Genomic DNA, 24,385 nt, shown 5'->3' on the forward strand with positions numbered 1-24,385 from the left:
TCTTGTTTTCTTATAATTTCATCTGATTCGTCACTTCATCAAGGTGAGCTCGCTAATCTTAGATCTCAGATCTCCAGGGCATGGGCCCAGCCCTCTTTGTTTGATACAGAGCTATGAAGATTGTCCAGCTTTGGTAGCAATCTCAATGGCATGTTTTTGTTGGACCATTTAAAAAATGACATAGTCCCCATTGGAGCTTGCACCTGTGTGTTTGTCTACCTTCTGCTGTATCTCCTTAATAGGGGTGGCAGGTAGTCTACCTGTTTAGAATAAGTTCAGGCTACATAGTCTACACAGCATCAAGATATGGAATGTAGTTCACAATTCACTTTTGCTGGAATTATTTGCATAATTGTGGAATGGGTTAGAAAGGGCATTTTAAAGAGTTATTCTTGGCTGTGGCAGGCTTTGTTCAATGGAAACATGTTTGGCTTTGAGTGAGTTGGCCTAACAGGGAAGTCATGGACAACAACCTCTTTCTTAGGAAAGCTTTCAAATGAAGAGTACTGCAAAAATCTTGGAGATGTGGAGCCAAATGAAGCTGTTGACCCAGGGTTGGCCATCACAAGTGTTTTGTAGGCAAGGACAAAGTTGCCCGGGATCAAGATGCTTAGTAGGACTCCTGAGAGTGCCAGAAAGGAGACTGGAAATTAACAGAAGTTGCTTCTGTTTTTGAGAAGCGCCCTCCTATGTTTATATAATACAGAGTTTTTGAAATAGAAACCCCTGGCCAGAAAATTAGAGGCCAAGAGAAGAAATAGAAATTAAATGAAATTCTTCCTTCAGCCTCCCCCTCATCCCTGTAAAAATAGACAGAGACTTCCTTTTCCACTTACAGATGGGGAGAGCGCTGCTTTTCAGTTAGAGCTGAGTTGTGAGGTTGAGGCAAGCTGATTTGGTGTTGGCAGCTTGGAATTATCATCTCTTTGAATTGAAACCCATTCGCTAAAGGATCTTTGGATTGGGAAATAGTACAACCTCCCCATGCGTAAGAGTAGGACGTACTCCATTTAACTCTAGAACACCATTTTTTGGCAAGCAAAGCATTTAGGCTTACCTTCGCTATAACCTCCTACTTTATCTGAAGCTGGGCATTGAAATTTATCCCTGCCACCCACCAGTGAGAGAGCAAAGTGTATCAGAATGGTCTTTTTAAGAATTTGGTATGTTCAGGAGACAAACACACAGTTTTGTTTTCATTCATTCACTTGCTTAATAAACATTTATTCAAATTCTGCCTCTCCTAATCTGTGTGATTTGCCATGTTTGTGGAGAATGGAATATGAAATTACTGAGTCTTGGCCATCCACAATCTTTCACACTAGGCAGGGAGATAAGACAGACCCACAAATAATGATAATAAGCAGTGAAATGTAACAAGTGCCTCAAGAAAGAGAATGAAAGGTTATAGAAATTCAGATTAGAGGAGGACCTGGCTGAGCTGAGTAGGACAGGGAAGGCTTCATGGTGGAAGTGACAGCAGGAATTATGAAGAGTAGTGTTTTAGGTGGTGAACTACACATGCAAAGGCATTACGGCCACAAAGCATGGAGGTATTCTGGAAAATAATGAGGCCTCTAGTTGGAGGTAATGTGGAGGAAGATTTAAGGGTAATAGGCACTAAGACTGAATGGGAGCTTTGAAATGCTGGAAGAACCTGGAATGTAAGGTAGCAGAACAATGAAAAATCACTAAAGATTTCACAGACTGAAAACAAGCTATATTATAGAAAAATGTATGTGGTAAATGGGTTTAGAAGGTGAGGTAAGAAAGGGGAGGTGATTCAGGAAGCAATTAAAATAGCCTGGGCTATAGACCATGAAAGTCACAAATATGGGTAGGAGAGTGAGAGGAAGAGGCGGTAGAAACACATGGACAAGGCAGATAGGAGACACTGTGGCACTAAGGTGGCAGCTGATCAGATGTGGGGTAGGTAAGGTAGAACACCTGTCAAAGATGACTGAGGAGTTTTAGCTTGGTTGTAATTCCCTCCTGGGTAATGACCACGAGTGTTTCTGTTTAGGGAGAGGGTTTAAGAGAAAACTGATTGCTAGGATGATTTTGTCCAGGGCTTATACCTAGGAAATATAATGATCACCAAAGCAGTAGCCTCAGAAAATGTATTGAGGGCTACACTGTGATGGAACTTTCTTGAGGGTGACAGGTACAGAGAATATGCAAGGCAGAAAAGGCCTGCTTTCAGTGAACTTACAGTTGAAGAGGCAAGAACAGCACAAAGGAATAACGCCATGCTCTATAAGAAAGAATATAATGAATGGCTTAATTATGCATTCAAGATTGTGAATTATATAGACATTTAGAAGCAAAGAAGAGCGATGAAATAGGTGGGGCTTCTTGGAGGAAATGTTACATAAGGTGTTGGGATTTGGAAGGAAGGAAGAGAGAAGTAGGAGAACAACACAAATAAAGGTAAAGCACTGGGGGTGGACAGTTGTGTTTATGAGGAACTGAATAGACTAACCTGGGCATCTCGTCTACAGGAACTTAGAAAAGTTCTCAGTCATCTGAGGGGTATGAAGGGTGCAGGAGAGAACAAACATTGAGCAAGATTCACAATAGGAGCATCCAAATATTATGCACCACTCATATCAGTGGTGCATAATATTTGGATGCTCCTATTGTGACTGTTAATAGTACTCTTTTGCGGTGACGGGAGAAGGAAGGTTGAATGTGTGTATATGAAAGAAGAAAGTTCGTGTCTTCTTTGGCAGGGAACCAATAAATAATGCTAAAAATTAATAAATCAAGAAATGGCATTGCAAGTACGCCTGCAATCACCGTGATGCCTAGGGGAGGCAAGAGCTGCAGGAGGTGAGGGCGGTTGCCTCTGGGGTAGGAGGATTGGGTTAAAGTGGGGCAGGAGGCTGCGAATTTTAATTACAGGATGTGGATTTTAAAACTTTCTAAGTATAGTATTATGGTTTTTGAAAAAAAGAATGGGCTGGGTGTGGTGGCTTACGCCTGTAATCCCAGCAGTATGGGAGGCTGAGGTGGGCAGATCATGAGGTCAAGAGATCAAGACCATCCTGGCCAATATGGTGAAACCCCATCTCTACTAAAAATATAAAAATCAGCTGAGCATGGTGGTGCGCACCTGTAGTTCCAGATACCCGGGAGGCTGAGGCAGGAGAATCACTTGAACCCGGCAGGCGGAGGTTGCAGTGAGCTGAGATCATGCCACTGCACTCTAGCCTGGCAACAGAGTAAGACTCCATCTAAAAAAAAAAGAAAGAAAAAAGAATGAAAATTTAAAATGCCGATCTGATTTCATCCTGGGGTAGTGATTTGAATGCATAAGACCGAACACCTGGGCCCACTGTGCTGCCTTTGATGGGGAGCCGAGGATGGTTTCCTGGGAAGGTGCAAGGCTGTCTCAGCCAAACTTACTCCCTGATTTTTCCACATTCCTGGGGGGTCCTCCAAACTCAGCCATCTCAGGTCCCTTTCCTTTTTAAACAGTGCCTTAGCCTTCCATCTGTGTTCTTCCCTCCACTTGGTCCAAGGCAGCCTGGGCGGCAGCATCCATGACACCTCACTTCATTGATGGCCCCATGGAAAGAAGCTCCTACTGCAAGTTATTAACAGGATGTTTCCTGTGCATGTATATTAGCAACGTGTTAGTAAAAGTGATAATTGTGAGGAAGGGAAATTGAATTGATCTTACAGAGTTCTTACCCTCATGGTCTCGGGCTGTGGTTCCTAATTCCATTGTCCATTTCTAATGATCTGGTCTGGACTTGATTGTCCCATTTTTATTCCAGATGGCTCATCCAGCCAAGAAAAGAAAAAACAAAACAAAATCCTGGGCAAGAACTGTTAAGTGTCACAAGTGGATGATTTGCATTTCTGGGGATCCCCCAGATAGGGAAAACCTATTTAAGTGAATGCTTGTTCTATAAAAGAATTGTTCTTGTCTCTCCAGACTAAAAATAATCATCGGAGTTCTCAGTTTATTTTGAACATATCTTTCTCCAAGCTTCTCAACTTCCTCTACTCAACCCCCCTCCAAAAAAGAAAAATAAAGTTCTTTAGCCTCTCCAGATCTGGGGGAAGGCAGCAGCAAAGGTACATTGAGTGGCAGGTGGGAAATTCACCTCAGCTCTGCATCTTTATCAGGGAGCCTTCCCCGGCCTGCAGCCAGGTCACAGCTGTATCATCAGTCCGAGTAGGAAATCCATGAAAGATGTTTTCACCTACCCTGTTGGTCATCATTCCTCAATTGCCCTTTCCTTGAAAAAGTCCCTGCTCTCAATCCTAGGTTTCTGCTGAGGAAAGAAAAAGATTTTCTTTTTCGTCTTTCCTGTCCCTCTTCTTTCAGTTTAGAGCAACCCAGCTCCAACCTCTTGCTCTGAGGCATTCCAGTTAACAAAGAACCTTTGTCTCTGGCAGATCCTTAGAAATGGGACCTTCTGATAGGCTGGCTTGTTAGTGATTGAAAGCCCCAGGCACTCAGGTGGCCCAAGGTCTTTATCTAGCATTTTTATAGCCAACAATCAGTGATAAATGGGACATAAATATTCAGCAATAACCAATAAAAGCCCACACTGATTTCTCAGTCTTTGAGAACCCACCCCCCCACAACCATTTCTGAATGGCAACCACTTTTATCTCAAAGAGGTGCCTATAGTTTAGGAACCAAACTTTGTTAGAGCTCTGAGGCCCCTCTGACTCTGGCTGCTTCCTGGGCCTCTTATGACCTGCACATAAAAGCTTGAGGGAGTTAGGACACAGTCTTCCCATCTCTCCCGGGATTGCAAGCATTTTTGCTTTGTTTGTTTTCTAGTTCTTCTGTAGAGTGAGTGAAGGAAGCAGGGCGAAGGGTCCAAGCACAACAACCAGCCTTCCCAAGGTCCTGGGCCCACACAGGGAGTGTAAGTGGAGGGAGGTAGCAGTGAAAAGGGAAAGCATCCTGGCTACCTAGGTGGCCCCTTGCTTTTTGTAGCTTTCTAAGCATTTGTAGCTGGTTCTGGCAGCACCCAGAGCAGAACAGTGGGAGGAACTGGGCACCTCCAGAGATGTCCTCACTGATTTCTGGTTGCCGTGTATCTGGTCACCCCTCATGCCCATGGAGAAGGCCTCAGGAAGAAGTTTCAGAGACTGGAGTGAACCGGACTGGCCCTGGCCACTGGTGGCTTTATCCTGCTCTGAAGGCCACAAGTAGAGGAAAAGATAGAGGGAGAGGAGTCTCCGCAGCAGAGCTTCTTCCAAAATGTGGGTCTGCAGGCCAGTGAGGACCTCTCTGGTTTTCTCCCCACTCTTTATGGACATAAAGATGGCAACACTAGACACTGGGGACTACTAGAGGTGGGAGGGAGTGTGACAAGGGTTGAAACCCTACCTGCTGGGTACTGTGCCCACTACCCGGGTGACGGGATCAATCATACTCCAAACCTCAGCATCATGCAATCGACCTGGATAACAACCCTGCACATCTACCCTCTGAATCTAAATAAAAGTTACAAGTATGTGTAAACAATGATTATGTTTTTCTAGTCTAGGTGGATGATCAGATGGCTCCTTTCTTTTCTAACAGCATTTACAGCCCTTCAATGTGGGCCATGTGAGATGCTAATCTGGGAAGAAATTTATTAATTGTGACCTCCTAGGAATGCTCTGAACTACTTGGTCTCCATCCCCAGAGTGAAACACACACAGCTCTTTGAATCACCATCTTTCCCCCTCCCTCTCCGGCTGGATTCCTAGGAATTAGCATTCACATTTGAGAGAAGCTCTCTGCCCCTTATGGGGAAGCTCTTGCCTCCTCGAAGAAATGAGCCCAGTTTTATCTCTTTTGAACTATTGCAAGTTTTCTTCCAGTTGTATAAACTACAGATGTCTTAGAAATATTAGCCTGGTAGCCTGGAAGTTTTTTTGTTTTTTTTTTTTTTAATTTCCCAGCAGTTTACACAGTTTTGAGAACAGTTGTTTTTTTTTCCCACAAGCTCATGTTTGGGGATTCAGAAGCTCTTGGATACCAATCATAATACTTTATTCTGAAGGCTGTTCACAACATTGAGGCTTCGGGACCGAGCTCCTTCTGAGTTACTATGGACTAAATTTCATCAGGCACCCACTGCCTCTCCAACATCTTTGTATCTAGTCTGCTCCTTCTCCTTGGGAAATGTTTTGACTTCAGCTTATTTTTCTAATAAGCAATGGGACAGTATCCCTGGTGACTCAGAGAAGAGAGGAGAAAGACAAACTCCTTTAGCCTTGTGCACAGAAACTGAAGTTTTAGGGGAATAATTGGGTAGTTTTTTTTTTTTATGGGCCATTGGCTTTTGTCTCTCCTGAGTCTTGTCTCTTTGACATCTTTGTCTTCTCTCCTTCCATCCTCAGCAGAGTTCCTGAAAGTCTAACACTTAGCCCCTTATGGCTGGATAATTTGGAGAAACGTTGCCTTCTAGCATTTCACTTTTGTGAAATAAATTGGCTCAATGAATAACTGTTATATTCTAGGTCATAAATTAATTTTATTCTCTTTGTCTTTATTTTCTTCTTCCTTTAAAAAAAATCTTCTGTTCCTTTAAGATAAAGGACATATTTAGGAAGTGTTCTGGCTTACCAATCACTTACTATTTATTTAAAGGCTGAGCTACCAGGATTAATGCTATAGGTTCATAACCACAAATATGCTTTAGTTAGTAGCTGTGTGTTGAAGAGAATTGTGCTTAAATTCTAGCATGATGCCTATGGCTTCCTGAACTTGGGCAAATTAACTTCTCAGAGCCTCAGGATTTTTATCATTAAATGGAGAATAAGAAAGTGCTTCATAAAATCGAGGGTAAAATTACATAGTGTGTGTAGCACAAAGCCTGACACGCTGCAAGCACTCAATCAGTAGTACCTATGTTGTCAAATGGATAGTCCTCTTTGAAAATTTTCCATGGGAATTAAAAAAATCTTAACATTCTTCCCCTGTCCATTTAGCATCTTTCTGGCTCACATTCACAGTAAGTAATGTATGTTGAAGGAATACAAAGTCATTTTGAAATTAGCTTAAGCAATACTTTCATGGAGAAATCATATCTAGTCATCTTCAAAGTGTGTACATTTTGTGTGTGTTTGTGTGTGTGTGTGTGCATGCACACTATTCTAGATAATTTTCTAATACCTAGAAAGTTCTTTACAATACTTCTTGGCTTTCTAAAGTGGATAACAGATATTTTATTCAAATATTCTGTCTTCCATGAAGTCTTTCACTACACCCTGGAAAACCTGATGAGCTTTGAAACTCTGTACCGCCCTTGGGAAAGATGCCATTTTTCTTACTAGTATTTTTAAGTGATTTACATTGTTCATCTTCTCTACTACACTGTAAGTTCCTTGAGGGCAGTGCCTTTCTCTGCTTAGTGCCTTCCATGGTACCTAGCAGAGTCTGATGTGAAGTGAGGTAGAGATCAGTTCAGGATTAAGAGCCTGGACTCTAGGGTCAGACATGCCCTTAGGTCCAATCCCACTACTTTTCACTCCTCGAGCAGCCTTACCTAAACTCTTCTGAGTCTCAGTTTCCACTTTTGTCAAATTGGAATGTTGGGGTTGTTATAAGCATCAAAGGAGCATACATATATATATATATGTGTGTGTATATATATATATATATATATATATATACACACACACAAACACTATGTGTGTGTATATATATATATATATATATATATATACATATAGTGTTTGTGTATATATATATTCTACTAACTAACCCATATTTGTGGTCATGAATCTACAGCATTAATCCTGGTGGTTCAGCCTTTAAATAAATACTAAGTGATTGGTAGGCCAGAACACTTCCTAAATATGTCCTTTTCCTTAAAGGAAAAAAAGTTTTTTTTTTTTTTTTTTTTTTTTTTTTTTTTTTTTTTAAGGAAGAAAACAAAGACAAAGGAAAGGAAAGATATATATATATATATTCATTCCCAGGTCCCAGAGTGTAATGAGAAATGAAAGAAATTGTAGCTACTTCTAATTATCGCTATTATTTGTGTGCTAAATATATGCTTGCACATTGGATGAATGGACAGATAGATGGATGGATGTCATTCTCTATAGCTGCAGCAAGCAGACCTTGCAATGAATTATGAAAGTATTCCCCCAACATCCTGATCTGCCAGGACTCCAAACTGGAATTAACACTGGGGATTTCCATATTTTTAAAGCTCCGCCTCCACTCTCAGTTTTGTTCTGATCCTCCCTGTGATACGTGAGTTTTGTTCTGAGATCTGATACTTGATACTCCCTGACTCTCTTTTCTATAGTGAAATCCCATCTTTTGCTGATAGACTATTGCCAATAGCAATATTATTTCTAGAAGGATAATCCTTATCTTGATGGCTACTTTCTAACATAAACAGAGAAGAGAAAATAAAAGAACACTATTTCCACATCAGGTAGTGGAGAGATAAACAAAGATATGAGTAGTCACTATGGTAGGAGAGTGCTTTTGCATGCTCAATTACCTGCCTAAGCTGTTGGCCTGCTTCCTGGTTGCTTTTCTTTGCATTGCTTGACCTTTAGACTAATGCTATTAAAATACATACCCAATACCACGTAAATGGTTTCCAATTTCTGGCTGCTTAGAGAAACTCATTGACATGCAGCATACAGTTACTTATGCATGTGAAAAAAAGAGATTAGGAGTCCTTTTTGACACCAGCTTGCTAGGATCACATTTTGTTGTGGCCCCTCTATACATTAGTGACCTCCCTATGGGTTTTGGCCTTAAATGACACTATAGTACCTGACATCTCCTTCTTTGGGTACCAGGTATGAAGGTGTATCTGTGGCTGAGAGGTTCTCTGCCCTGGGATCAGTCCTGGCCTCATTGCTGAGTCACTAGTGGATGGAAATGGTAGCCTGATACTCGTATACACTTCTATGATAGTCTAGATTCATCTGTGTCTTTCACCTTTCTCTTGATTTCATTTGAATCCAGATACTGGAGTGCCTGCCTTAAGAATACAGAGCTCTTCTCCACCTCCCTTATTTGCTTTCACCATTCTCTCCCTGGAAAGGAAAACAAGAATATAAACCTGATATGGATTCCAATCCTAAAAAAAACCAGCATGAGGGTCCAGATGGGTAAGAATGCCTCTGTGAGTTGAACTGTAGCACTTTGGTATTCACAGAATGATTCATCATTCATCTATTTATGTACATTCTATAAAACAAGTTCCTCTTCATGCATTTGTTTTCATTTATGTCAAACCTTAGGAGGAAACAGAAATGAGTAGAAGAGATGTTCTTGCTTCTTGATAAGATAGATGATTATAAGGCAGAACATAAAGAGAAGGGAAAGATATTAAGAACATGACACTGGGGAGCTGGTCATGTTCCATAGGAGAGATGACATTTGAACTGGGTCCTGAAACAGAGAAAAGCGTTGAGTGCCTAGAAATAGTGGACATTTAACCTAAAAGAACAGTGTCTGTCCTATCAGCATGGCTACTGAGAACTAGTTTCTGCTGATCTTCCAGTTTCTGCAGAAAAGTGGGTATTGAACTAACTTTAGAGTCAGTTTACAACCACTTGTCTTACTGCCATGAAATAGATGAGAAATCAAACAGGTAAGAGAGATCCTGTCTTCATACTTGTCAGCTTCTAGAAGGCTGTTCCTGGCATAAGCAAAGTTATGGAAGCCATTTTATCCAGCCTCAAAGCATCAGGTGAAGATGGATTCAGCACTGGGAGGCATCTTATTGCCAATAGGCTAGGATACTTCTGGTACTCCACGATGCATTTCTTCATGTGTTCTGATTCTAGATGCGAAGGCAGTAATGACAGGACATAGTGAAGGCTTGCCTCTGTGAGTCTCCATACTCACCTCAGCTACTTTCCTACTTGCTCTCAAGGCTTCAGCCACACTGTCCTTACAGAAGGCCCATCTCAGGGCTTCACATCACTATTGTCTCTACCTGGAATCCACTTTCCTGCACTTACTGCTTAGCAAGCTCCCATCCATTCTTCAAGTCTGTGAGAATGGATGGGCCAGATCTGGTTGCTCTATGGTACCTATACTATTCCTTCATAACTGAATTGTGATGAAAGTGTCTAGGTGTTAAATATTTTTTCTTCTGTCTCCCCTATTAGACTATAAGTTTCAGGAAGTCAGGGATTGTTACTTTTGTTCACCTCAGTTTCCTTGAAGCCTAGCACAGGGCTGAGTAGACTGTATATATAATAATCTTGGTCAAATGTTGAATGAAATAATGCATTACAATTGTAATGGGTAGTCAAATGGTAAGCAAAATGAGTTAATTAATTATGGAGACATTTCAAACGTTGGAGTAAAAATTGACATCATTGACAATCCCAATTTAGAGAGATTGTGATGGTCTTCACAGAGTTCTTTGCTCTAAACTAGTCCCCTAAATTTATAATGTATTTTGAAAGAGGCCAAGAACAATTGCTGCATGTCTCTCATCTGTGGAGACTGGGAATATTCTTTTAGATGATTTTCTAAGCTCTAGAGCTAGAGAAAGCCCCTGAAGTGAGACATCATTATTGCTAGTCATTCCTCTCTCTTCCCTTTCCTTTCCCCTTCCTCTCTCCCTCCCTCCCTCCCTCCCTCCCTTCCTTCCTTCCTTTCTTCATTCCTTCCTTCCTTCCTTCCTTCCTTTCGACAGTATCTCACTTTGATGCCCATGATGGAGCACAGTGGTGTGATCATGGCTCACTGCAGACTTCCTGAGCTCAGGTCATCCTCTTGCTTCAGCCTCTTGAGTAGCAGAGACTACAGGCATACACCACCACAGCCAGCAAAATTTTGTATTTTTTTGTGTAGAGTCAGAGTTTCCCCACATTGTCTAGGTTGGTTGCAAACTCCTGGGCTCAAGCAGACCTCTTGGCTTGGCCTCCCAAAGTGCTGGGATTATCAGCGTGAGCCACCGTACCTGGCCAGCTTTTCTTATTTTCTTCTATCTTTATTTGTTTCATTTTTTCTATATCTACTTTCTCTCCTGCCACTGTACTCTGTAGCTTCATGAACATGGCTTGGTTATGATGTTCCAATCTAAATAGGAACCAATTCTTGCTCTAGAGGAAGTAAGGATTTCATGCTAAAACTCAGAAAGTGGTTTGACTTCAGGCCACAGTTCTTGGCATAGGAAGACGCCATTTGGGCTGACAGTATAAACATAATGGAATAGTTAGATCACAGTTCTCCCAAGCATCATTTTCCACCCTCCTCTACTTCAAGAACCTCATCCAGTTTGTTCATAGTTGATTAAATCCTGTCTCCTCTCTTCAAGATATTTGAAGGTGAGTTCAAGCCTCAGCATCTCCTTTCTGAATTATTGCAGTAGTCATCCACATCGTCTCCCAGATTCTGGGAACTATCATTTCCAAAGCACAAGTTGTATCTTCCTGTCCAACTCAGCATTTATGATACCTTCGATTGCTAGTATAAATTTTCAGCCTCTCAGCAAGCATAGCTACTTTTGTCTCTTTACAAGTTGTCTCTCAACAGATGCTGGAGAGGATGTGGAGAAATAGGAACACTTTTACACTGTTGGTGGGAGTGTAAATTAGTTCAACCATTGTGGAAGACAGTGTGGCGATTCCTCAAGGCCTTAGAAATAGAAATTCCATTTAACCCAGCAATCCCATTACTGGGTATATATCCAAAGGACTACAAATCGTTCTACTATAAGGACACATGCACACGAATGTTCATTGCAGCGCTGTTTACAATAGCAAAGACCTGGAACCAACCCAAATGCCCATCAATGATAGACTAGACTGGGAAAATGTGGCACATATACACCATGGAATATTATGCAGCAATCAAAAATGATGAGTTCGTGTCCTTTGTAGGGACATGGATGAATCTGGAGAACATCATTCTCAGCAAACTGACACAAGAACAGAAAATGAAATACCGCATATTCTCACTCATAGGCGGGTGATGAAAAATGAGAACACATGGACACAGGGAAGGGAGTACTACACACTGGGGTCTATTGGGGGGAATAGGGGAGGGATAGTGGGTGGGGGGAGCTGGGGAGGGGTAGCCTGGGGAGAAATACCAAATGTGGGTGAAGGGGAGGAAGGCAGCAGAACACACTGCCATGGGTGTACCTATGCAACTATCTTGCATGTTCTGCACATGTACCCCAAAACCTAAAATGCAATAAAAAAAAAGTTGTTTCTCAAATCCCTTGCATCTCTAACCCCATCCAACCCTCCCCAAAATGCACTGAGCTCCAGTCCCCTGGACTCTGATGACCATCCCTGTCTGACTCCATTTTATGTTTCTGTTGCTTTGCACACACTGTTCTCATTGCTGAGAGACTTGTCCTTGCTGAGCTTAGATCTTCCCTCTTCTGAATGTCTCTTCCTAATCCTCAGAGTCAGAATTATAAATTCTCTCCTCTGTACTCCCAGGCAAGTTTACTTGTAAGTCATTTACAATTTGCCTTGTTTTGTAGTGAATAGTTTGTATCTGTTTCTGGCACTGCCTACGAGCTCCTGCAAAAGCAGAAACCATGTTTGATTTGTACAATTCTATATGATGATGATTTTCCAGGGAAGTGACTTTTCTTCCTGTCTTACCGCTCGTATAAGTATGCCCGTGCCCGTCAGACCATACATCTCTTCCGAAAATATGATCACAGGTTTTATTCGTCTTTATATATGTCCTTTTACAGAAAATGCTCAGAAATAGTTTGAATTGAATAAACTAAGTGACTCCTTGTGAAGCATGTACCCCCACCATATTTCTCTGATTCAGTTAGGAGAAACATACTTATGTCTTAGACCAGCTTTTTCTCCAGATGTCCTGGCAGCTAGGGAAAGTCGGGGTGGGGGTATGGGTGGACACCACCATCTGTCCATAAAGAATAATGGAGATTGAGGTTTGAGGTGGGGAAGAAGGAATTCAATGAATGAAATCAGAACCATTAAAGTTTTAAGGTGCCTGCCCGCCTGCTTGTTGTGTCATTGTGTCAACACATAGCAACAGTTTCCTATCTTTGCCAAGGAGGCCTCACAATATTACCTTTCATGATGAAAAACAACAGCTGTAACAGCCTGAGAACAACACTGCTTCTGTATTGAAAGCTCAGTTCTTAGGAGCTCTAATCACTTCTAAGATAGCATCTCCCCAATTCTCAGAATATCCCTCAAAGGGAAGGAGGAGGCTTGTATTGTTATCAGCTCTATTTTGCATACAGTAAAAACAAGGCAAGAGGAGGTTAAATGATTTGTCCTTGGTCAAGTGTGAGTCAGAGACTGAGCCAGCCAGAGAAGTTTCTTCACTCCCAGGCCATTGTTCTATCTTGATATTGGCTGACTCTCTCTCTCTATCCCTGTAACTGGTGGGGATGAACTACCAAGGGAGTGCCAATTGGCCAATTGGGCTATCTTTATTTCCCAAAATACAAGTGTTGGCCACTGACCAAGTGAGTCCACATACAACAAGTGTAAGGGGAGTTGTATGTCTGTAGTTTTGTGTATATTGCTTCAGTCAACAGGTATCTTTGGAGGACTTGAGTGTCAGGCATTTTGCTATCCATCAGGGATGTGAGGCTGAGCATGAGAGTCATTGTTCCCGCCTTCAAAGAGCATCCACTCTAGTGGATCACAAACATTAAACAGAGAAAGAAACAAATACAAAACGATCATAATGAATCAGTTATCTTTGAGCAGGCTGGGCCCATCCATTAAAAAGATTCCAAGCTGGCTGGACACAGTGCCTCACGCCTGTAGTCCCAGCAGTTTGGGAGGCTGAAGTGGGTGGATCACGAAGTGAAGAGATCAAGACCATCCTGGCCAACATGGTAAAACCCCGTCTCTACTAAAAATACAAAAATCAGCTGGGCATGGTGGCACGTGCCTGTAGTCCCAGCTACCTGGGAGGCTGAGGCAGGAGAATTGCTTGAACCCAGAAGGTGACAGAGCAAGACTCCATCTAAAGAAAAAAAAAAAAATGTTCCTCACCTTTTTTATTCTCTATCTCTTAGCAGGAACTTGAGACCCATTGCAACCTATCTTTAAAATATCTTCCAACTGTATTGGCCTCCAGTGGTTCTCTCTTCCCTCCAATAAACATAGTGTGCTCTAGACTCTGCCATTCCTGGACCACTCAGTTTTAAGTTTCTGTGGCTTTGCTGAAATAGGCTTAGAGACCTTAGGCTTCTTAGACTGGAAGTGAGGGTGTGGGGAGAATGGAGTGGAGGCTGGAGCCATGCCTAAGGAGAGATGAGGTCACTAAAATGCTTAGGTAGTAAACGTGTGTCCTGTAAAGTAATGGGTTGAGAGGCTGGCTGTGATGATGTCTATTGCTGTGGTTAAGCATCTTCACACATTTTAGCTAGTGTAGAGGAGACTGGGTGCCTGGACTATAGTCCTGCCTAGATCTTAGCTAAGTCACAGTATGTTTCTAATCTCAATATTCTCTTTGGTCACATTAGCAGATAGGATTAGGTGTTCTCTGAGGACTTTAGGGTAAGGGTGTACCTATGGTTCTTCAACCTGATTTCGTGTGTGTGTGTGTGTGTGTGTGTGTGTGTGTGTGTGTGGTGGCATAGGGTGATAAGACTAGGGGAGAATAATTTTTTAAATGGGACCAGCCCTTGAGAACTACTGGTTTTTTCCAGCCATGCATAAACCCAGTGCAAAGGTACAATAATATATTTATATTTGTGTTTCCACATCAGTTACATAATACCCAACCCAGAATATAATGTATTCTCTCCATTGTAAACACTTTTGGATCTAGCTACTTCTAGAGGCTTCCCAGATCCTGAAGACCTTGTGTGGGGAAAAGACTTTTCCCTCTACCCTCTGAAGTTCTATGGTTGGGCCTGAGAATTAAACTGACAAAAGACAGAATAACAGGAGAAAAGCATATAAACTTTATTCGATGTTAATATTTTTACATGCCTATACATACAGAAAATGAAATACTGACTGAGTGTGGTGGCGCACACCTGTAATTCCAGCACTTTGGGAGGTAGGAGGTCAGAGGTGGGTGGCAGGATGATCACTTGAGTCCAGGAGTTTGAGACCAGCCTGGGTCACAAAGTGAGGCCTTGTCTCTACAAAAAATAAAAAATTAGCTGGGCATGGTGGTACATGCCTGCAGTCTCAGCTGCTCGGGAGGCTGAGACAGGAGAATTGCTTGAGTCCAGAGGCAGAGGCTGCCGTGAGCTGTAATCATATCACTACACTCAGCTTGGACAACAGAGTGAGACCCTGTCTCAAAAAAGAAAAAAAAAGAGGAAAGAAAAAAAGAAATGAAGATTCAAAAAAAGAGACAGATCGTTTTGAGAGCTTATATACAATTTTAATTTAAAAAAAAACAGTGCATTATGAAGATCTGACAAGATAAAGGAAAAAGGGATTTGGACTGGGGGTGGTAAATTGTGAGAAAATGATGAGGAAATAATGGAGGAACTAAGGGCACATAAGGTAGGTTTGTTTATACAGATTAATCTCATTCTACTCCCCATTCCCAATAAGAATGTTCTCTTCTTTCTGGCAAAAGAGAAGGCACCATTGTCATGGGAAGTTTAGTTATTTCTTTAGGTAAAAAGGAAGAGGTCAGAGAGTCATTCTTACATCTGCTGTTTTTTAGTTGCCTTCAGTTCAAACTACCTAATAGGCCAAAGCGGCATATTTTGGGATGGCACGTTTTGATTTCCTTCAACTTTTCTCTCTCTCTCTCTCAGCATCTGCTATTTAGGACTTGGTTACAGAGTCCCATCAGCTTCCCCAAGGTAATCCAGCACTGCCTTCCAGGTCATTTAATTTACATCTTGATTTTGCTCATTGCTCATTTCTAAAGAGGGAGTGCATTTCCTGGGCTTTTCCACCTCTCAGGTACAAACAGCTCTAGTCTTTAGTTTCACTCCTAAGATGAGAGACTTATTTCACAACACCAATGGCCCAGCACAGTCTGATTACTAAAGCAAAGAGACATACATACTACATACTTGCCAGTATTAGGTTCCTGCAACCAGTTGGGCAAGAGAATCTGTCAGTGACTCCTCTGAATGAATGCTTGGAGGGTTTCAAATCAATAGAAGGAGTTTTACAGAACTCCTGCAGCCAACATTTACATGTCTTCAGATATGTAAAGTCTACTTTTTTCTTACATATGGAGGAGTTCTTTCTAGTTATGCTTTCCAATTGTGCCATTCATTTCCTCCAATCAAGTTTAAGGTTATGTCCTCAGTAGTAGATCTGAACCAGGCAGTCACAATGTGTCAACAATATTTTCTTGTTTAGTAATTGGTGAACAGGGCCTTATGGTTTCCCATTATGGAACCCCAGAAACTAAGTCATCCTTCTTTGAGCTCTGCTATGGTCATTTCCAGACCCAGGAAGGGAATAACTCAGAAATGACATTGGTTTTGGCAGCATGACTGACACCTTGCCTTCAGGCCAAGAAATCAAAATCCTATCTCAAGAATGTTGCTTATTTATTTTATTTTATTGGTAGGTGGGAAGATTTGGGGAAATTGGCTCTATTATCCATCACAATGAGCTTTGCATTCTACATTTGCCCCAGTCCCCTTGGTTGGTTTCTTTGTACGGAGGCCATGGATCTGGAGCTGTGGGACCCTTATTGCCCCACCTTTAAATGCAGATTTCTGCTCCGTGTGAATAGGTCTGAATTAAAATGGAACAAAAGTTGCTACAGAAGAAGAGTAAAACTATTTGTTGATACAAGGTTTCGGACACACGTAGGTGACATTTATTCATACCGTGTCTAAACATGTATTATATACTGGGTTTTGAAGTCGCACTGTCCAGCAGGGAATACGTGCAGAGAAGACTTGCTTGGCCAGCAGCAGCTAACAAAAGGCATTTTGGTCTTGGGTCCTTAATTATGAGGGACTAACATGCCAAGGCTGACTTTTTATTAGCATGTCTCTTTTCCTTTAGGAAAAAGTTTTAAAACAGACTACCCGAAGGTTTTCCGATTGCTGGTTCAAGAGACGAGTTGTGTTTGAATTTGGCCAATTAACATGACAATGTCAATGTCAGAATCCATTTCCAGGGGAAAGAGTAGTTCTTTGAAAGGCGGTTCTTGAGGGTGTCCAGGCTGAGAGGCAGCTTCTCCTCTGGGACTATTTGGATTTTATATTCCCGAGCCAAAAAAACATTCTTTAGCATTGGCTGACAAAATGAGTTTCAGAACAGGAGTTTTTAAAGCTGCAGTGGAAACTTTAATTATGCAGGTCCTGTCAAAATCCATCTGCTAATTCAACTGTTTCTGGGTAAGGTACTTTTTATTTTTCCAGCAGCATTACTGGATGACTCTCTGATAGGAATATGAAATGAACTTTCTTCATAGGCAAGCTTTAGTCTTTATTCTTTTCAGCATTAGGAATATTTGCTTCATAGGATTTATTTGCTTTGTAGCTGATTTGGTAAAGGCACCTAAGTGACTTACTTTAGAGTCGAGAGATAGGTATCATTTAAGGAGAAACTACTTCAATGTGGTATGACTTTGTAACTGACTAGTGCCCATGACTTAGAAATAAAGCCTTTCTATAATTCTTAACTGGAGAAGGGCATCAAAAGTTGTTTTGGTTTATGCAAGACCCAAATGTTTGGCATACTCATGGGCAAACCTATGGTCTTAACCTTTTCAATGTGCCTCATTTAAACAGTTGGAAATCCCTCTATTAAGCAATACTTCTATTTATGATGAGCATCCATGGATTTGTTTTTGTGGAGGGATTGGGCAGGAGTTTGAGGTAGTTGCTAAATGTATAAATATTGAATGTGCCAGCATCTGGGATTTTTCAGCTTAAATATCAGACAGTGAGCCTTATGCAAGCAGTTGACTTAGTGAAACTGTCTGTTATTTTAGGGTGCTTGCCTGGATAATAAGCTATAGACAAAACCAGAATTTTTATAACCAGCAATGTCATGTGCGTTTCAAACAGACATTAAGAAAAAAACTTCTGCTAATGAGTCTGTTTCAGGAAAACCTCAGTGAAAATATAGGTGAGAAAATGGGCTTATGAGTGGTGATAATCTTACATCTACTTGGGGTCTGCCGCCAAAAGGGCTTTTAAATATAGACTCCTTTTCACCAATTAAAATAAAGAACTCTACTAATTTTACTGGGTCTTCAAACCATGGAAACTTCTTGGCAAGTTTGAGAAAATAGTTCTCTGGGATCTTGAAATTAGGAGACAAAAATATTTCGCAGGGCTACTTCTGTGTAACAAGCACAACTGTGATAGAGTCATTGCTCCATGATCTGAAACGCTTGCTTTCCTGAGCCAGGGATAGCATGGTTTTCAGTTAATTAAGAGCAGCCCCTGCTTTTTAATTTGCCCAGTTTTTCAACCCCTGACTCATCTTTCTCCCAAGGGATAAACGTGTGGACTGAGAGCTTGTTGCCAGGCCTTGCCCTACACTTTCTCTGCAGTCTGGCAGCTGTGCCTGCTATTTTGTCCTCACCTGCCATTGTCCTCACCTGCTGTGGAGACATGGGGAGTGTGTAGCTGCCTGTGGTTATAAAGCTCTGGTTCCTTCCTCACCAGACCAGGTTTGAGTCTTCTCCAGCCATACTAGTCATGTCTTGGAAACTATTCTAGTTCTCCACCCATCCCCTCATTGCAGTTTTCAGGCCCTCAAAGAGAACAGGAGGTGTCCTGATTATTTTCTTCTAGGAACAATTTTACCAAGAGATGTGGGCCAGCAAGTTAACCTTTCTGTGCCTGAATTCTGCCTATCTGCTGTGCTGATCTCAAAGGAACCCAGACCCTTTTGAGCATTTCTAGGTCTTCAGTGTGCCTATTAGTGATTGATGGTATTTTATTAAAAATTTATACTTTTGGGTTCCACTTACAGATTCTAGCATGGGGCCTAGGAATCAATATGTTCAATAGTATCCCTTGGTGATTCTGATGCTTATGGTCCTAGGACCAAGTCTGAGAAACATTAATGCTTAAAAACGTGTATATGGCAAGAACTAAGTGACCAAATGGGTCCAAACTTCCTTATTTTACAGGTATAGGAGTTGAGCTTAAACTCAATGATATGCCCTCAGCTAATGAGTGACAAGTTATCCTCTAGATTTCAGGACTAAAACCAGGTCTCCTGAGTTCCAGTTTACGAGGCTCTAAGTCATAAGGTAAGATACAACAACACAGACCTGAAACAGCTCAGGAGGGTTTGTGGGATTGAGTAATGTGGCTGCCTTGGCTCTGGTCATGCGAATCTGAGGATGTCACTGAAATGCAACAACACGAGGCCTGCAGATTATTTTCTGAATTATCTGAAAGGGTCTTTGTGGAGTTTGTCGAGTCCAAATCTGCATTTGTTTCTTAAAATTGCCAGTATAATATCCCTGCCACGTAGGCATCCATTTAGTTGAAGACTCCTTTCATCGAAGATTTCTTGTGATGGGGATGCTCCCAACCACTCCAATCTCTTGCCTGTCCGCTTCCAAACAACTCTGATCCCATGCGGTCAGCTCTATACTGGGCTGGAAATCTTTCCTCCACACCTATACCTTCTACCCAGTGCTGGGCCTACTTTCAAAAGAGATACAGAACGAGTCTAATTTGCCTTCCACCTAAACATTCTTTTGTTAAGGTTGAACAACCCAGGATCCTTTGGTCATGTTTTGTAAACTTGGTTTTCAATACTCTCTTCTTGGTCATTGTTTTGCTCCACATGCAGTCTGTTTTGTCATATTTTATATTAAAATATAGCAACTGGAACGGAACCAGTACTCAATGTGGTTTGACGGGTTCAAAATTCATTACTTCTAAGATACTTTGTGCCTAACCATAAATACAAAAATTACATTATCATTTTCAGTGGACCAATGACATTCAACTCACAATTAAAAATCCCAAGTCTTTTCACAAGTACTGCTAGAATCGTGTCTCCCACCTAATATTTGAGTTGTTGATTTTTTTATACCCATGTGTTTTATTTAACCTTGATCCCAGTTAATCTTGCTGGAGTCACCCCACTGTCCTAGACAATTGACACTTTTTAAAAATTCTGATTTTGTCATTAGTCCAAGATTGCTTGTTTTCATTCAGTCAGTCATTCCACAAACATGTATTGAAAATCTACTATATGCCAGTCATGGTACTGGATATCAGAAATAAAATGGTGAGCAAGGTAGTCATATCTTTTCTCTCCTGGAATTTATAGTCAAATGAGGAATACAAACCAGTCATCAAAAACATGAGCAGTACCTGTGATGACGAGGGTGGTGTGGCATGTGTGGGCACATGTGAAGGGGGGCCACAGGATGAACATCTCATCCAGATTTGGAGGTGGAGGTCAGAGAAAGCTTCTTTGTGGAAGTGACCTCTAAGCTGAGATGCAAGAGAAATATGGCATTAGAGAAAGAAGAGTTTTCCAGGTGGGGCAATCACATGATCCAAGGACCAGAGCCAAAGAAAGTGGTTCTTCACATCAGCCTGGCTGGGAGAGGGGCTGTGGGCATGTGTGGATGGGACTGGCAGAGCGAGATGCCAGAAGGGGCTCAACTCCTCAGAGGGGAATGGGGAGCACCTGTGACAGTTTAGATAGTCTGGACTGTTGATAAAAAGGCTAGATAACAATGTCTGAGGCTGACACTAGCCCATTCCTCAGCAGCCTATGGGGAAGACAGCTGTCACAACATCAGTCTCTGCATTTCTCCATCCTTCCCACCAGAGTATCCTGAAAGACTTGGCCAGATATCTTGCTGAATATCAGATATACCATGTCTCCTGGTTGAGCTGACTAATATCCTTATTAAAAAAAATGTGGTTGGCCTTTGTCTGGCCTGACTTGGCCGGGTGCTGGCTACCCGGGACTGATGTTTGATTTCCTGTGCCACCTGACAGCCCTTGAGATAGTCCTTGCTCTCTGCACTAGGGAAGAAGACAGAGAAAAGGAAGATGGCCATCTTAAAATGTAATGGTAGGTAATTATGAAACGTGACATGGAAAATATTTCTCTTGCTCTTAAGATGTTTGCTGGACTAGAAGCTGCCCTCATGAGCCTCTGTGTGGCTGTCATAGCAGAGGTATTACAGCCTGTAAGAGGCAGGCTTAGGGGTCAGATGGCCGGGGCTCAAACCTTGCCTTTTTTGGTTACCACTTGTGCAACTGGGGCTGAAAGTTTGACTTTCCTCCACTGTAGAAGGGAAATAAAATGTCTACCTCATAGGGCAGCATGTATTGGAAGTAAATGAAATATTGCACACCTAGTGCCTATTACATAGTAAGTACTTGATAAGTATTACTTATTTTATTTTATTTTATTTTTTGAGACACAGTTTCGCTCTTGTCATCCAGGCTGGAGTATAATGGTGCGATCTCAGCTCAATGTAACCTCTGCCTCCTGAGTTCAAGAGATTCTCCTGTCTCAGCCTTCTGAGAAGATAGGACTACAGGCGCCCACCACCACACTTGGCTAATTTTTATATTTTTAGTAGAGATAGGATTTCACCATGTTGGCCAGGCTGGTCTCAAACTCCTGATCTCAGGTCATCCGCCCACCTCGGCCTCCAAAAGTGCTGGGATTACAGGCGTGAGCCAATGCGCCTGGCCTGATAAGCGTTATTTATTACGTTTCTAGAATAATTTATATTCATCAAACCATAAAGATTTTTGTGCCTTCTGATTTCTTATCCTCATGCAGTTCCTTTCATTTTCTCCCACACTTAGTGGAGAAACTCCCCTCCTTTTTCTTTCCTTACAGCAACTATTGAAATGCAAAAGGAATAAAGTGCCTGGAAAGAGAAATTGCTTTTGACAAGTTACCCTTTTATTCCACCTCTCATTTTTGGAGGCCTGGAGCCAGCTAGCCAGGCTGTTGTGAAGAACTGCTTATAGTGTGAGCAAGTTGGGTGTGGAGGGTACGGAGCTCCATGCCTGCACAATGGCGCTCCCCCCACCAAGTCTGCAGGGAAGACCGTGGGTGGGCCTCTGACAGAGATATTCTTTTTCAGTGCTGTATGTGACATCCTGGTCAAATGGACGAGTGAGTCTTTGTGATGTTGCAATGTTTTATTGTTACTAGCACTTTAGCAATTATCTGGAGCTGACAGGACAGCTGTTCAGAAGGAGATGATATTTTCTTAGCTTGTGTAAGTCACCAGTGACCCAAACTGTGCATTTCATCTGTAAATTAGTAAAGGAGAATGAGTCTTTGAGCCTTCTGGATGTGAAAATCTTCCCTGTCATTCCAACTATTCATATAATCTAATATCTAAAATTCTGGGCCAGGTATGATGCCTTATGCCAGTAATTCCAGTACTTTGGGAGGCTAAGGTGGGAAGATTGTTTGAGCCCAGAAGTTTGAGATCAGCCTGGGCAATAAAGTGAGACCCTGTCTCTACAAAAAAATCAAGAAAAAAAATTATCTGGTCATGGTGATACACACCTATGGTCCCAGCTACTCAGGAGGCTGAGGTGGAAGGATCACTTGAGCCTGGGAGGTCAAGGTTGCAGTGAGCTATGACTGTGCCACTGCACTCCAACCTGGGCAACAGAGCAAGACCCTGTCTCAAATAAAATAAATCTCTCATCGGCTATCCTATGTAATTGGAGATACTCATTGAATTTCCCTCTATGTTAGTATCAATGCGGGTATGAACAGATCAGTGTTAAGGCCAAAATTTGCCCTTCAAGACACTTTGGGGCCTTCTTAATATATCTAGAGAACAGTCATATGTTAATGTCCATTTGTGTCCTTCCTTGGTTTGTAAGCAAGCATTCTCCCAGGAGATAGAGTGGCCAAGGTATTGCTTGCGTCTGACCCCCTTCTCCTGTCTGAAACAACGTGAGCCTATTTCAGGAAGAGACATTGGTAATGGTGCATTGTTAATGAGAATGGCATGTCCTCTGCAGCCTCCTCAGGCGTGGAGCTGGGCTGGGAGCTGGGAACACCTGCTCTTAAGTGCTGTATGCTTCAACCCACTGAAAGTTCTTAGTGCAAAATCAAGCATGGAATGATGTTCTGTGGTTTTCAAGTAAGTTCCAAGAGGGTTTGAGTTGGATAGGCTGAGAACAAACCTATTCACCTATGACAGACCTAACCAGACTCCAGTGTCTGGCCAGGGAAAACTGGACATGTTTACAGGACCCAAAAGGGTTGGCTCCTCACTTAATCCATTTATAACATTATAGCCTGGCCCCAAATCCAGCTGAGCTGAGAACCATGAAGAGGGTAAGTGTGTTGGGTCTGTGTTTATGCAGTTGAGTGAAATCAAGTTTGTTCTCTAGAGAAACCGCAGATCAGTTTGTTGCATCTTTGATAATTTCCCCTGTACCTGCCAACTCCTAACTTCATAAAAAAGCTCCAGTGATTATCTCCAAATCTAACTTTTCTCAGTTCCTTTGGATAAATAAAAATTCTCTATGAATCAATTAGAGGAATCTCCATTTTTTTAAATATCAAAGAATTGGATTAAAATGGATTGTACAGGAAATGCTGTCATTAAAAGGGCCAAGAAAAGAAGATATGCTTAATTATTGAGTGGAATATTCATAATTTTGCATATCTATCAGCTCAGTGTGTCCCTAACATGTTTTTGAGATGTACAAAAGGAACACATATTATAGCTCTTGCTCTCTTTTTTTTTTTTTTTTTTTTAAGAAAGACAAAACAAATGGCAACATAATTGTTTTTGACTCCTTCATTTCTCTTTCGTTGAACAAAATCACACCATGTCTTTTTCAATCTTCTCTTTCAGGGTGACCCTCCCCTCAGCCACTGTCTAAAGAGCGTCATATAAAGGTAACCCTACAAGGCCTTAAAAGGGTTTTGCTACCAAGTTATTGTATTTAATCACAAACGATTCCTAGTCCCTGCCTTTTCTGTGGTTAGTTGTGGATTTCTGGTTTTTCAGTTGGATAAAGGAAGTTTCTGACTATAGGAGACCTGCAGACTTATCATGTGCTTCTTGCAGCACCTGGCTTAGTCAGGATCTTTCTGAATGCTCCTTTTGGATGCACCTCTTGTTGATACAAGTAAAAACTAGCATCGAGACCCTGGAGCAGGAAGTGAATAGTTATTGTCAAAACCATCCCGATAAACCTTTACTAGTCTTCTATTCTGAGTTAGGCTGACTCATGGCTTGAATCTGGCCAGTAACAGAAAAGGAACTTGCCACGGTGACGAGAGGCATCCTGGCTAGGGAATGGCGAAGGATGGCTGGATTCTGTCTCTAAAATGCCTGTGCTCTACACTACCACCACCTCTGTCTTCCCTTTTCTGCCTTATCTTTTCCTCATCTCTCTAGCAAGTTCCCCCTCTCCTTTTGTCCCCCATTTCTCTGTCACTGTCTTTTACTTTCTCCTCTTCAATGTGGTCCTGACTATTTTCTCCCACATCAAAGGTAGAAGTGGGTCACTTGATTAATTACCGTGCAGCAAAATCCTTT

General features: G+C 41.8%; 1 pseudogene; it reads right to left on the bottom strand.

Annotated features, from left to right (window-relative positions):
• Positions 1-24,385, bottom strand: part of LOC108594139 (actin, cytoplasmic 1-like) — a 62,878-nt pseudogene that overhangs the window by 12,964 nt on the left and 25,529 nt on the right.

Source organism: Callithrix jacchus, chromosome 12, assembly GCF_049354715.1.
Source record: "Callithrix jacchus isolate 240 chromosome 12, calJac240_pri, whole genome shotgun sequence".
Classification (NCBI taxonomy): Eukaryota; Metazoa; Chordata; class Mammalia; order Primates; family Cebidae; genus Callithrix; species Callithrix jacchus.